Source organism: Saimiri boliviensis, chromosome X (genome assembly GCF_048565385.1).
Source record: "Saimiri boliviensis isolate mSaiBol1 chromosome X, mSaiBol1.pri, whole genome shotgun sequence".
NCBI lineage: Eukaryota > Metazoa > Chordata > Mammalia > Primates > Cebidae > Saimiri > Saimiri boliviensis.
In genome coordinates this window covers 48,529,372-48,538,930 of record NC_133470.1, presented here as the reverse complement: position 1 = coordinate 48,538,930, position 9,559 = coordinate 48,529,372, and the positions used below count along the sequence as shown (strand labels likewise).

General features: G+C 44.3%; 1 long non-coding RNA gene and 1 pseudogene across 1 annotated transcript in view; one reads left to right on the top strand and one right to left on the bottom strand.

Moving 5' to 3' along the window:
- The first annotated feature begins 3,334 nt into the window (after positions 1–3,334).
- On the top strand, positions 3,335–5,945 carry LOC101047782 (histone-lysine N-methyltransferase SUV39H2 pseudogene; annotated as a pseudogene).
- Positions 5,946–6,370: 425 nt separating this feature from the next.
- The window catches only part of LOC120366547 (uncharacterized), a 70,233-nt gene continuing 67,044 nt past the window's right edge, over positions 6,371–9,559 (bottom strand). Inside the window, exon 5 of the long non-coding RNA XR_005581178.2 lies at positions 6,371–6,589. This is a non-coding gene — a long non-coding RNA (uncharacterized LOC120366547). The remainder of the gene's footprint in view (positions 6,590–9,559) is intronic.

Below are 9,559 nucleotides of genomic sequence, written 5' to 3'. Positions count from 1 at the left end.
CAGGTTCTACAAATGCCTGGGAACCTTTGCAACATCTCAAGTGTCGATTACTGCTTCAGCAATTCTCTAATGGCAAGCATTCATTATTTATCTCAGGTAAAGAAAGGCAAAGCAACAACTCCAAAAGACAGTAACATTTTGAAACTTGCCATTGCCGAGTACATTGTAAAGAAGGCCCAGGGAGGATCCAAGATGGCTGATTAGGAGCAGCTCAGGACTGTGGAATACTTGTGTGACCACAAGGTAGCAAAGGATATACAATGTCATGTTGTAAAATGGAAAGGATGGCCAGGTTCTACAAGTGCCTGGGAACCTTTGCAAAATCTCAAGTGTCAATTAGTGCTTCAGCAATTCTCTAATGCAGGCGTCCCCAAACTGCGGCCCCCTGAGGCCATTTATCCGGCCCCCCGCCACACTTCAGGAAGGGGCACCTCTTTCATTGGTGGTCAGTGAGAGGAGCACAGTATGTGGTGGCCCTCCAATGGTCTGAGGGACAGTGAACTGGCCCCATGTGTAAAATGTTTGGAGACGCCTACTCTAATGGCAAGCATTCATTATTTATCTCAGGTAAAGAAAGGCAAAGCAACAACCCCAAAAGACAGTAACAACATTTTGAAACTTGCCATTGCCAAGTACATTGTAAAGAAGGCCCAGGGAGGATCCAAGATGGCTGATTAGGAGCAGCTCAGGATTGTGGAATACTTGTGTGATCACAAGGTAGTAAAGGATATACAATGTCATCTCGTAAAATGGAAAGGATGGCCAGGTTCTACGAATGCCTGGGAACCTTTGCAACATCTCAAGTGTCAATTACTGCTTCAGCAATTCTCTAATGGCAAGCATTCATTATTTATCTCAGGTAAAGAAAGGCAAAGCAACAACTTCAAAAGACAGTAACAACATTTTGAAACTTGCCATTGCCGAGTACATTGCAAAGAAGGCCCAGGGAGGATCCAAGATGGCTGATTAAGAGCAGCTCAGGACTGTGGAATACTTGTGTGACCACAAGGTAGCAAAGGATATACAATGTCATCTTGTAAAATGGAAAGGATGGCCAGGTTCTACAAGTGCCTGGGAACCTTTGCAAAATCTCAAGTGTCAATTAGTGCTTCAGCAATTCTCTAATGCAGGCGTCCCCAAACTGCGGCCCTCTGAGGCCATTTATCTGGCCGCCCGCCGCACTTCAGGAAGGGGCACCTCTTTCATTGGTGGTCAGTGAGAGGAGCCCAGTATGTGGCGGCCCTCCAATGGTCTGAGGGACAGTGAACTGGCCCCACGTGTAAAATGTTTGGGGACGCCTACTCTAACCGCAAGCATTCATTATTTATCTCAGGTAAAGTAAGGCAAAGCAACAACTCCAAAAGACAATAACAACATTTTGAAACTTGCCATTGCCAAGTACATTGTAAAGAAGGCCCAGGGAGGATCCAAGATGGCTGATTAGGAGCAGCTCAGGATTGTGGAATACTTGTGTGACCACAAGGCAGTAAAGGATATACAATGTCATCTTGTAAAATGGAAAGGATGGCCAGGTTCTACAAGTGCCTGGGAACCTTTGCAAAATCTCAAGTGTCAATTAGTGCTTCAGCAATTCTCTAATGCAGACGTCCCCAAACTGCGGCCCCCTGAGGCCATTTATCTGGCCCCCCGCCACACTTCAGGAAGGGGCACCTCTTTCATTGGTGGCCAGTGAGAGGAGCCCAGTATGTGGCGGCCCTCCAATGGTCTGAGGGACAGTGAACTGGCCCCATGTGTAAAATGTTTGGAGACGCCTACTCTAATGGCAAGCATTCATTATTTATCTCAGGTAAAGAAAGGCAAAGCCACAACTCCAGAAGACAATAACAACATTTTGAAACTTGCCATTGCCAAGTACATTGTAAAGAAAGCCCGGGGAGGATCCAAGATGGCTGATTAGGAGCAGCTCAGGATTGTGGAATACTTGTGTGACCACAAGGTAGTAAAGGATATACAATGTCATCTTGTAAAATGGAAAGGATAGCCAGGTTCTACAAGTGCCTGGGAACCTTTGCAAAATCTCAAGTGTCGATTACTGCTTCAGCAATTCTCTAATGGCAAGCATTCATTATTTATCTCAGGTAAAGAAAGGCAAAGCAACAACTTCAAAAGACAGTAACAACATTTTGAAACTTGCCATTGCCGAGTATATTGCAAAGAAGGCCCAGGGAGGATCCAAGATGGCTGATTAAGAGCAGCTCAGGACTGTGGAATACTTGTGTGACCACAAAGTAGTAAAGGATATACAATGTTACCTTGTAAAATGGAAAGGATGGCCAGGTTCTACAAGTGCCTGGGAACCTTTGTGAAATCTCAAGTGTCAATTAGTGCTTCAGCAATTCTCTAATGCAGGCGTCCCCAAACTGCGGCCCCCTGAGGCCATTTATCTGGCCCCCCACCACACTTCAGGAAGGGGCACTTCTTTCATTGGTGGTCAGTGAGAGGAGCGCAGTATGTGGTGGCCCTCCAATGGTCTGAGGGACAGTGAACTGGCCCCATGTGTAAAAAGTTTGGGGACGCCTACTCTAATGGCAAGCATTCATTATTTATCTCAGGTAAAGAAAGGCAAAGCAACAACTCCAAAAGACAGTAACAACATTTTGAAACTTGCCATTGCCGAGTACATTGTAAAGAAGGCCAGGGGAGGATCCAAGATGGCTGATTAGGAGCAGCTCAGGATTGCAGCTTACAGCAAAAGCACGGAGGGTGAGTGGACAACGCATTTCCACATGGATTTTTATTACCCACCAACCAGGAGATTTCCAGGTGGAGGAGCCCCATGGGTGAGCAGCGTAGCTGTTTTGGCTGGCGTGGTGGGTCTCTGCAGAAAATACATTGGTCCGGATGCCATTTTCACTGGCGACTGGAGCTCGTGGGAGACCAGAGTCACCCATTCAACTGATGAAAACGGGACTGAAACAGGGAGCCAGGTGAGGAGATTCCCGGGTGAAAACGTGCCACAAATCGCCAGTGTGCCTGTTTCAGCCAGTGCAGGGGATTGCTGCTCGGGAAATTACACAGATCCAGGCACCTTTTCAACAGGTGACTGGGAAGCCTGGGAGATAAGAGTCATTCGTTCAACTGAAAAAAATGGACTGAGACAGGCAGCCTGGCCAGGAGATTCCCAGGCAGAAAAGCACCACAATCCCCCAGTGAAGCTGTTTCAGCTGGCTCAATGGGTCTCTGCGCAAAATCTCACACAAATCCGGGTGCCTTTGTAACTGGCGACTGGAACGCCTCGGAGACAGAGTCGCCCGTTCAACTGTAAAAAAGGGGACTGAAACAGGGAGCTAGGCCAGGAGATTCCCTGGCGAAAATGTGCCACAAGTCTCCAGCGGCTGTTTCAGCTGGCGAAGTGGGTCTATGCACAAGAAATCAGACAAATCTGGGCGCTGTTTCAACTGGTGACTGGGATGCCTGGGATACAGAGTTGCCTGTTCCAACTGGAAAAAAAAAAAAAAAAAAGGGGGGGTGTCTGAGGCAGGGAGCCAGATGATCAGGCTTGGCTGGTCCCATCCCCACAAAAAACAGCAATCTGAAACGCTCTGGATTGAGAGTTTCACAGCAAGCACAGCTGAACCTGGGACAGTCCAGCTCTGTGGGAGAGGGGTGTCCATTACCGAGGCAGTCTACCATTACTGAGGTAGTCTGCCATTGCTGAGGCAGCCTGCCATTGCCGAGGCAGTCCACCATTACAGAGAGTCTGCCATTACAGAGGTGGGCTGCCATTGCAAAGGCAGTTCTAACTATACCCCTATAAACAGGACTGCAGGGAAGATTACATGGCAGCTCGGCAGAGCCCACAGCAGCTCAGCAAAGCCTCTGCAGGCAGACTGTGACTAGGCTGCCTCCTTGCTGAGCAGGGCAGCCATGAAAAAAGGCAGCGGCATCAAAGAAACTGATAAATAAAGCCCTAACTCCCTGGGACAGAGCACCTGGGGGGAAAGAAAAGGCGTTTTTGAGTTCTGCTGCAGCAGACTTAAATGTACCTGCCCAGCAGCTCTGAATGAACAATGGAGCTCACAGCTCAGCACCTGAGCTCCTATAAAGGACAGACTATCTCCTCAAGCAGCTCCCTTACCCCCATATATCCAGAGTCACCTCATAAAGGAGAGCTCAGACTGACATCTGGCAGGTATCCTTCTGGGACAAAGATAACAGAAGAAGAAACTGGCAGCTACCCTTACTGTTCTGCAGCCACTGCAGGTGATCCCCAGGCAAGCAGGGCCTGGAGTGGACCTCAGCAGTCCCACAGCAGAGGGGCCTGCCTGGTAGAAGGCAAACTAAGAAACAGAAAGAAATAACTTCATCATCAACAAACTGGACGTCCACTCAGAGACCCCATCTAAAAGTCAACAACTACAAAGATGACAGGTGGATAAATCCACAAAGATGGGAAGAAACCAGCACAAAAAGGATGAAAATACCTGAAACCAGAACGCTTCTCCTCCTTCAAGGGATCACAACTCCACACCAGCAAGGGAACAAGCCTGGATGGAGAATGAGTCTGATGATTTGACAGGAACAGGCTTCAGAAGGTGGGTAATAAGAAACTTCTCTGAGCTAAAAGAACATGTTTTAACCCAATGCAAAGAAACTAAGAACCTTGAAAAAAGGTTTGATGAAATGCTAACAAGAATAAACAACTTAGAGAGGAATACAAGTGAATTGACGGAGCTGAAAAACAACACGAGAACTTCGTGAAGCATACACAAGTTTCAATAGCCAAACTGACCAAGCAGAAGAAAGGATATCAGAGGTTGAAGATCAACTCAATGAAAAAAAAAGGGGAGGCAAGATTAGAGAAAAAAGGGTAAAAAGAAACGAACAAAGTCTCTAAAAAATATGGGACTATGTGAAAAGACCTAATCTATGTTTGATAGGTGTACCTGAATGTGACAGAGAGAATCAATCCAAGTTGAAAAATACTCTTCAGGATATTATCCAGGAAAGGGCCCACCTGCAGACTTAGACTTCTACTATACTAATGAAGCCAAACTAATTCCTGGAATCAGCTTAGTCAAGGAAGCTGTCTTTGGTTGCTCATGCACAGATTGCTTCTTTGAAAAATGCTGTCCCGCTAAAGCTAGAGTTCTTTTGGCTTATAATAAAAAACCAACAAATTAAAATCCCATCTGGTATCATATATGAATGCAACTTAAGGTGTCAATGTGGACCTCATTGTCCCAAAAGGATTGTACAGAAAGGCATACAGTATTCACTTTGCATCTGTCAAAACAGCAATGGCTGTGGCTGGGGTGTAAAGACCCTTGTGAAGATTAAAAGAATGAGTTTTGCCTTGGAATATGTTGGAGGGGTAATCACAAGTGAAGAAGCTGAAAATGGGGACAGTTATATGATAACAAGGGAATCACATATCTCTTTGATCTGGACTATGAATCTGATGAATTCATGATGGATGCAGTTCAATACGGCAATATATCTCATTTGTGAATCACAGTTGTGACCCAATGCTGGGGTCCATTCCACAGACTCCAGCTGAACGACAGATGAATAATGTACTCAAACACTGATATTCAGTGAAAGAATGGACTAGGAGGCCAGGCCACTGACTGAAAGCATTGTAGTAGCCGCATCCCACCACCAGCCAAGCTCACATTTGTTTAGTACAGATTAAATGACAAAGGTTTAGAGTAAATACCACTAGAAGGTAATTAACAATGCTGACCCCTCAAGTAGAAAGCAATCATCCACCCGCAAATGGTCGAAGGATCACATGAGTAAACAAGATATTTAGATAAATTCCCTTACATTCCTTTGTTATTTACCCTTGCTATTAGCTCAAACAGGATTAGGCTGCCTTCAGCTATAACTCTATCCTGAGGCTTTTAGCAAACCTTCCAGCCTTCCAAGAAGATGTGTGCCTATTTTACAATTTCTCCTACCATCCTGACTGAACACTTACATCTCCCCCTTTTCTGTTTTCTGCATCAGGCCTTACTGATTAAAGAGTGCAGATGTGTGCAGCAGCAGGTCTGTCAGGCATGGCAGTCATTGCTCTTATTCCGGCTTTGTGTCCTAGAATTAGTAAATAAGACAATAATGAGTATAATTAGCAACATTCTTTTCCAGTCAAACAGTGACCTGTAATATTACTTGGCATCTCAGTTCACTGTATGCCCTTAATGAGGAACCCCACAGGGTTATGTTAATCACTCCTAGCCTAGCAGTCACGTCGTTAGAAGCTGGGAAGGGATGTAACAGGCAGAAAAAAAAGGCAGATTAGAAGATGGATTTGATAGAGTATAGCAGGTACAGGTTGTAGGCAGAGTGAGAGAATAAAAAAGGAACAAATTATCTGGAGTGAATGGTGTCTGCACCCAGAGCAGGATTTACTTTGCCTCTTGAGTTCTCTTCTTCAGCATCCCCCAGGTAACGTCCAGGGCTTGCGTTGTTCCTGGAAGCCACATTTTCCGGGGCTATGGGTCCTGTAGGGTCTTTCCTATTGTGGCTTGAGTTTTTTCTTCTTTCCATCCTTTGATGAGGACGTAGTCTCCAGGCTGGTGGTGGTGTACTGGAAATTCTAGGGGTGGTGCCTGTGCTAAGAGAACTGTTAATAGTCTTTGTTAAAGAGTCGGTTAGTGCTTTAAGAAAAACCTGTTGTGCTTTATGTTAATGTTTAGTTTACAGAAGAACTGGATAATATTTCTTTAACTTTAGTCAATATGTTTACACATAGAATTTCTCTAATATTTTAAAATTTGCTTAGACCTTAAAAACAAAAATTACACATTTCTTGAACATTTTTCATGACTTTCACAATCTTCAACATGCCTTTTCTTTGTTTTATAAACTTCCTTACTAAAGGTGCATTCTTATACCTCTAACTTTAATCTTTCTTTCTCTTCTTTCTACTTTCTCTCCTTTGTCTTACTTTTTGTCTCTCTCTCTCTCATCTCTGTCTCTTCTAGGCTGTCTCTTACTCATTCCCTCTATTTCTCTCTCCAATCTTTCTGTTTCTGTCTTATCTTGGAAGCTAAGCAGGGTCGAGCCTGGTTAGTACTTGGATGGGAGACCACCTGGGAATACCAGGTGCTCTCAGGTCAGTTTCTTCATTTCTGGTACCAGGCTGGGTCCTATGTGTGCCATGGCATGGTTTGATGCATCATGCTGGAATACAAAGAGGAACTGAGGGGGTCTGAACACAAGCATATCCTCCTCCCCATGTTAGTAAATAATTTGGACCACATCATACATTACTGTTTACATCTTTCCATAAAACTGAAGGTTTTATGTCTTCAGAGGTTTTAGCAAATTGCTTTTCTACAGCTGATTGAAATTTATCATCTAAATTTTAAAAATTAAAGGTATATAAGGCTTGTTCCAATAGTGTTGCAGGGTCCTTACCCATACTCCCCTTTTGTGTTTTGAGCATATTTTTAAGGGTGGAGTGGGCACATTCTACTATGGCCTGTCCTTAGGGGTCATATGGGATGCCTTGTGGAATGTTGGATATTCCATGTGTGACAAAATTGTTGAAATTGTGAGCTGGCATAGTAAGCTGGACCATTATCAGTTTTCATTTTTGTGGGCTGCCCCATAAATGCAAAAGTTAAAAGAAGATGCTTAATAACATATTGGATGGACTCTCCAGGAAAAGCATGAGTGCTAATTAAATGCGAATTGGTAGCAATGAATACATGTACATATCTTTCTAAATTCAGGGATGTCTGTAATACCTATTTGCCATAATTGATTAGGTTCTAGTCCTCAAGGGTTAACACCTGTTGAAGGAGGGAACGTGCCTGTTAGCTGGCAATCTGGGAACTGTAAGATAATTTGTGTAGCTATTCTTTGGGTATGTTGAAACTGTTTAGATAAGTTTCTCCAATTTTGGTGGAAAAACTGATGCAATTGGGTGGCTTGGTCAAGCAGTGATGTCATAACCTGAAGTTCTGCTTGTTCACTGCCATAAGCCAATGGGCCAGGCAGTGAGCTGTGGGCTCAAATATGTGTGATAAAAATAGGATGTGTGCGTTGATCCAGCAATTGCTGAAGTCGAAGAAAAAGTGCACACAGGGTGGGCTCGAGCGTAGAGTTTATGAGGGGTGTTTGAAGGTTCTGCAAAACAGAGTAAGCAGAGTCACTAACGATATTAATTGGCTGAGTGGAAAAAGTTTCCAAGGCCAATATCAGGGCCCCAATCTCAGCTGAGTCCAGATCAATGAGAAAATTATGTGGTCTCCACCAGACTGCAGCTTTTCCATGTTTACCCAAACCATCATTAAACAGTGTTAAAGCATTAGGTATGGGGGAGTGAACTATTTTTGTAGGTAAGATAACCAGAAATATGAGACAAGAACTAAAGGAGTTTATCAGCAGGAAGGGCATCCTCTATTTGACCTGTGTAATTGGAGAGTGCTATTTGCCAATCTAATGAGAGGGGCAAAGTTGCTTCGAATAGCTTTTTACTCAAAGGAATCCTGATGATATCAGGATCATAACCTAGAAACATTGCATCATCTGCAGCCTGAACACACGACTTTACTGATTAACTGGATATAGGGAGATAAATGTTTTAGTCCCGGTATGTGAGCAAAAAACTCATTCTAGAAAGAAGAGTTCTGGGGTCATCTATCCTATTAACTCTGTAAGGGAGTGTTTGGTGGGAAAATCAAACAATTGAATTGAATACAGTGGATCGATGTGATCTAGTTGCCTTTGAGAGATAGCTTGTTGTATTTCCTCCATTTCTCTTTGCTGCAGGGGTTAAATATTTGGGAGAATCCAGAGCTGTATTGCCCTTTAAGACAGAAAACAAGTTTTACAACTTATAAGCAGTTATGTCCTTAACTAACTCATGGGCTTGTTGTAATTTCTCTCCCTTTAGAGGCTATTTTTCTACCAAATTGGACTTTGAGAGAGCCATGTAGGGGTAGATTTGGAATAACAACAATGGCCATTGTTATAAAGGGGTCTTACAAATTCTAAAATTTTACTTAAATCTTAGCAGAGAATTATAATCTGGGACATTACTTGTAAACAAGGAACATACAAAATTTTGCTATGGGCCACCCACAAAGCCAGAGGGCAGCAGTTCTGGGATGGTGGCCACGTTGCACTTGCCTGGGAGCTGCCTTTTGTCTGTTCTGCTTTTTGTTTGCACCGCTCCCTCCTCCCTCCGCTGGGTAGCTGCTGCCAGCCTGGGCAGTTCCTATTGGCCTGGGGTGCCACGAGCTTCCTTGCCACTGAGCCTTGTCTTCTGCCCACTTGGCCATGCAGTTTTGGCCTCTAATGCCTTTTTTCTTATCTTTTTATAAGCGTACACCTGATTGTTTTGATCTTGCATTACCAGGCAAGCTAAAAGCTCCTCTTCTAATGCCTTAAGCCAAGGTCCCAGCTGTAGCGTATTCCTTGTCTTTTCTCCTATCTATTGGAGGAGGGGGCTCAGGCAAAACCTCTGTTTCCTCTTATTTTGGCCCAGTGATAGTAGGGCTGAGGGACTTGGGGGTGGTGAGGTAGGTGACGATTCTCCCTCTTTCCCCTTTTTAGGCTCTTCTGTGTGTAATGGGACCAGAGC